The sequence below is a fragment of the Malaya genurostris genome, chromosome 2 (genome assembly GCF_030247185.1).
Source record: "Malaya genurostris strain Urasoe2022 chromosome 2, Malgen_1.1, whole genome shotgun sequence".
NCBI classification, from domain to species: domain Eukaryota; kingdom Metazoa; phylum Arthropoda; class Insecta; order Diptera; family Culicidae; genus Malaya; species Malaya genurostris.
Window position 1 is genome coordinate 342,812,933 of NC_080571.1, and position 6,219 is coordinate 342,819,151.

Here is a 6,219-nt window from a genome sequence, read left to right on the forward strand (position 1 = left end):
ATTAATCTTCATCGAATGATCCCGAATTTAAGTCTACACAAGAACTGAAAATTTGCTAAATCAGTGTGATGCTGTCTGTGAGCAGAAGTGAGATACTCGTTCATTGTCCCAATTAGTCGAAATAAGTAATATATTTCTTTTGGAATCGAAATATCATATGATCGGGGATTGCTTATTGTCAGATTCCTAATTCACGTTTCCAGTAAGCCTTTGCTGTAAAAGACTTAACTCTAAAGCGCTCGCTCTTCTGAGCCTAGAAATTCGTATTTCAAAGTGATTACATACTCGAGTAGAGTGAGATCAAATAAATAACTCAATTTGATATTATGATGTTCACATGCTACAGTTTCTGGATACGAGAAAGACAAAGAGCACATTTTCATACCTATCAAATAGCCTCACTGCCATTCATGATGGTTGCGGGACGGATGCGACGAAACGAGTGTGCATCGGCTAAAACTACCTGTATACAGCTTTGCGAATCAACACTGCTTGTCATATGATCGAAAATTCTCCATCTACTCACAGCTTAATCACAGATAACAGATATACAGGCTCAAACAAAATTTTTCAAAATCCTGTGTAAATTTCAAATTTGCTATACGTTGGAAACACTATTGCCATTTACTCGACTGTTCGCCGCGATCTTTCAAAACGTTCCACTACGTTCCGGAACGATAACAAAATCCTCCTGCCAGTTGTAGAAATATTCCAACTACAACAATTTTAACACTTATCACACGATTTCCCTAATTGTTAAAGACAATTTTATTACCATGTCGCATAAATCACACGAGAATCCGATCGGAATAAAACAAAAATAAACTTGTCATTTTAACCAACAGCAAAACAAAAATCTAGCGAGAAGTGAATGTTGCACTCAGACCCTGTCAGCTTGGAGCGAAATCAATCTTCAGTTCAGCAACGCCATCGCACGGCATCACATTCAACATATCATGTCAATTGTATGGGTGCGCAGTGCTGCTATTTTGGTGCGCACGAGTTTGACATCTCTCTCCTCTACTTATATGCAAGAGATTCAATGCGGATTCACCTGACTCGCAAAAAAGGATGTTGCCAATGATTTGTTCGGGAAATGTGAGAGCTGGATATCTTGTTAATATGATGTCTTTGGTTGCACCCAAAGTTGTGTCTCAAGTGAAAGCGGCACCCAAATAGCGGTGGCACCTTGTGTCGATCGTGGTGACATCTGCAAGTGTTCGCCATGCTGATTGAGCAAATTTTACACACAGTTCATATGTGAGCCTGTATATCTGTTATCTGTGGCTTAATGTCACAGTCCATAGCATTCGCAGAGAGTTCGGAATCCAAATCACTTAGGTTCGAAACCCAAGTCTCTCTCTGTGGAGGTGTTGGTGCTTTTGACGCTTTTTTTTATTGTTGCAAGTAATATCGCCTAAAGGTATACTATCCCGGGTCTTTTGCCCAATCTAATTTTAGCTTATGCTCGCGACTTGTTTGTTTTCAGTAATGTCTTTTTAAAGCAAATCAATAACTGATTATGCATTAAAGTTTTGTTTTCGTTGTTTGATAATAACTTCAAATTGAAAACTAGTTTTGCTTTCAACAAGAAAAATTCTATATCTTATTTAGATTTCAGTTTGCTTTCGCTGTTAGCAAAACTAGTTTTCTTTTTGCTATCATCGGGATATCTTTTTGCTTTCGATTTTAATGTTTTGCCACTTAAAACGACCAAAACAACAGCAAATTGAGTAATCGATAAATGCGAACATCACAACATCAAAATGAGTTTTCTATTTGATCACACACTCTGCTCGGGTACATAGTCTGTTGGACATAACATTGCGATAAATTTTGTTTGCACGCAGATATTCTGCAAATTTTACTTTTAAATTCGTTTCTGTTGAATCACTGGTGAAAAATATCAGAAATACAGAATGCATTGTTCTAAATCCTTTCGTCGAAGTAGCTAAACTGAAGCAAACATTGTTCCCTTTAAGGAATGCATTCAGCTGGAACTAGTAGTTCAAGATGTGATTGATGTGCTGGAACACAATCTAGAGGTTTTGCCTTTTGAACTCCGCTGTAGAAAAAAACAAATTTGAATTGTGTTTCAGCTTCATATTTTTGGAGCAATTTTTGTGTTCCAGTTTCGTATTTTATTTACCCTAAAATCACTGTGATAAATACCTTAGAAGGGTCAAAAGAGATTTGGCCTATGTTTTTTGCTCTAGGCTTTTCAACTGACGCTATATTGCGAGCACAAAATGAACATGACAAAATGAATTCAAGTAAGTGCGTGACACATAAAATATATGTGACAACAGCAATAATTCTTTCCTCATTTGTTCGATTCTGGAGGCAGCAGAACAATCCCAAACTAAACGCTTTCCTGGGCCAACGACTAACAGAAGGCCTCCCAACCCCTGGTGGGACAAAGAGTGCTCAGAGGCTAAACTCGCAAAACAAAATGCTTGCAAGACGTTTCTAAAACGGGGAGGAGGAACTCCTCAGAATTTTGAAAAACTTATGGTTTTAGAAACCAAGTACAAGAGCATACTCCTAGCCAAAAAATGTAGCTATTGGAGACATTTTGTCGAAGGTTTGTCAAGAGAAACCTCAATGAGCACTCTTTGGAACACGGCCAGACGAATGAGGAATCGTAACGTGGGCAATGAGAGTGAGGAATACTCGAACCGATGGATATTTGACTTTGCTAGGAAAGTTTGCCCAGATTCTGTTCCTACGCAGAGCATTATACGGGAATCTCCTCCTAATAATGGTTTTATTAATAACCCATTTTCAATGATGGAATTTTCTATAGCACTCTTGTCTTGTAACAATAACGCTCCTGGGTTGGACAGAATTAAATTCAACTTGGTGAAGAATCTGCCCGACCTCGCAAAAAGACGTTTGTTGGAATTGTTCAACAAGTTTCTTGAGCAAAATATTGTTCCACTTGACTGGAGACAAGTGAAAGTTATCGCCATTCAAAAGCCGGGGAAACCAGCTTCCAATCACAACTCATATAGACCCATTGCGATGTTGTCCTGCATCAGAAAATTGTTCGAAAAAATTATTCTACGACGTCTCGACACTTGGGTCGAGACGAACGGTTTGTTGTCAGATACTCAGTTTGGTTTCCGTAGAAATAAAGGGACGAATGATTGCCTTGCATTACTTTCGTCTGACATCCAAATTGCCTTCGCTCAAAAGCAACAAATGGCATCTGTATTTTTAGACATTAAAGGAGCATTTGATTCAGTTTCCATTGATGTTCTTTCAGACAAGCTCCACCAACATGGACTCCCAGCGGTTATAAATAATTATTTGCACAACCTTTTGTCAGAGAAACGCATGCATTTTTCACATGGCGATTTGGCAACACTCAGATTTAGTTACATGGGTCTCCCGCAAGGCTCATGCCTCAGTCCGCTCCTCTATAATTTTTACGTGAATGACATTGACAGCTGTCTAGTAACCCCATGTACACTAAGACAATTGGCAGATGATGGCGTGGTTTCAGTTACTGGACCCAAAGCTATTGATCTGCATAAACCATCGCAAGATACCTTATGACGTTTTCGCTTGAGAAAACTGAAACTGACCCAGGGTAGTTTCACCAAACAAACACTTTTCACGAAACTGTGTTGATTTCGCACTTAGCAACGGGGTTTTGATCAAACCTGATATAACAACCAGGTTCGAAACTGACTCGATTTTCAGTTCAAAAACGATAAAACTAGGTTCTAAACTAGCTTCAAACAAACGGTTTGACAGCAGTTAGGGTGGAAACTGGGTTAGGTTTGGTATCAAGCGAAAACGACATTAGATAACTTGTCCGTTTGGGCTGTTCATCTTGGTATCGAATTCTCTGCGGAGAAAACAGAGCTGGTCGTCTTTTCAAGAAAGCATGATCCCGCGCAGCTTCAGCTTCATATGATGGGAAGAATGATCCAACAGGTTTTGACTTTCAAATACCTTGGGGTGTGGTTTGATTCCAAATGCACGTGGGGAGGACACATTAGGTTTCTGATAACAAAATGCCAACAAAGAGTAAATTTTCTTCGAACAATAACCGGATCTTGGTGGGGTGCTCATCCGGAAGATCTAATAAAATTGTATCAGACAACGATACTTTCAGTGATGGAATATGGATGCGTTTGCTTTCGTGCCGCTGCAAACTCTCATATTATCAAATTAGAGCGAATTCAATATCGTTGTTTGCGAATTGCTTTAGGCTGCATGCATTCGACACATGGAATGAGTCTTGAAGTTCTGGCGGGAGTTCTTCCATTGAAGGATCGTTTTTGGGAGCTTTCGTCGCGACTACTAATAAGATGTGAGGTACTGAATCCCCTGGTTATTAATAACTTCGAACGACTAGTCGAGCTTCGATCTCAAACAAAATTCATGACAGTATATTTTAACCATATGTCACAGGAAATCAACCCTTCAAGATATATTCCTATCCGTGTCAGCTTCCTAAATGTCCCTGACTCAACTTAATTTTTCGATACATCCATGCAGCGTAAAGTGCGTGGAATCCCGGAACATCTACGCTCGACGGAAATCCCAAAAATATTTTCAAGTAAGTTCAGGCATATTGACTCTGAGAAAATGTTTAACACGGACGGATCACGAATTGAAGAGGCTACTGGGTTTGGTATATTCAACAATAATGTTTCGATCTCATTCAAGCTTCAAGAACCTGCATCTGTTTATATAGCAGAGTTAGCAGCAGTTCATTATAGTTTGAGTGTAATCGTCACATTATTTCCAAACCATTATTCTCTCTTCACAGATAGTCTGAGTGCAATTGAAGCCATTCGCTCAAACATGACTGCCAAGAATGAACTGTTTTTCTTGGGCAAAATAAAACAGTGCCTGAACGACATATTGAACAATAATTATCTAATCACTGTAGTCTGGGTCCCGGCTCATTGCTCCATTCCTGGCAATGGAAAAGCCGATAGTTTAGCCAAACGTGGTGCTATTGAGGGTGAAATTTATGAGAGACCGATTGCTTTTAACAAATTCTATAGCGCGTCCCGCCAAAGAACACTTGACAGCTGGCAAGCTTCTTGGGATAAAGATGATCTGGATCGGTGGATGCACTCAATTATTCCGAAAATATCGTCAAAGGCATGGTTCAGGGGACTGGATGTGAGTAGGGATTTCATTCGTGTGATGTCCAGACTCATGTCCAATCACTACACGTTAGATGCACATCTCCTTCGAATTGGGCTCTCCGAGACTAATCATTGTGCTTGTGGCGAAGGTTATCGAGATATTGATCATGTCGTTTGGACATGCGTGGAGTATCGTGATGTTAGATCTCAACTAATAAATTCTTTGCGTACCCAAGGTAGACTATCCAATGTCCCAGTTCGAGACATTCTTGCTTGTCGTGACCTTCCATACATGAAACTTCTTTATAATTTCATAAAGAAAATTGGAGTTTCAATTTAATAAAGAACCCTTTTAAGACTTAGTTCTGATTCCAGCTGCGACCAAGAGTTCAACCAATAGCTAAATAAAAATAAAAATTATGTAATGATACAAACAAACTCGAACTACTTTATGAAATCATCAACAAAATGTCTGAAAATAACAGCTTATTTTACAATTTATAGAAGTTCATCGTTTGGTTCAAATTATATTTCCGAGTAGATTGCATAATTAATGGCGAATTACCTAAGATGATATTTAAGTAATAAGAGGAATATGTTTTAATAAATTTAAATCATTGTGCCTATTTTAGAATTATATTAGGATAAGAATTTTATGTAAAAGTGATGCTACGGCGAAGAAAAACTTATGTAAACCGCCTTAAGAAATAAACACATTTATGAAAAAAAATCAAACTAGTCCCCCCTTCCTAATTGTTACATAATCGCGTTGACCAAGCAGTGGTCAGCGCGATTCATCATCCTCGTAAAGTTGCATAACGTTTTTTCCTTCATATTTTCATCTCGTTCACTGGCTGCGCTCGATCCAATAGTAGAATGCACACCGCTCTCATTCAGTAATCTTTTTACTTTCGTAGTATAATTTTTTTCCTTTTTTTCTTAGCTGTCCAAGACTTTAGGCAGTACAGTTAATAGTTGAAATTGTTCAGCCATTGTCATATCTTCACTGGAAAACTTTTCTTTGAGCTGCTCAATTATTTCATACAACTCGTTGTTTCCTCCTTCATCACAACTAACTTCTTTGTTTAGAACAAATGTATGTCTT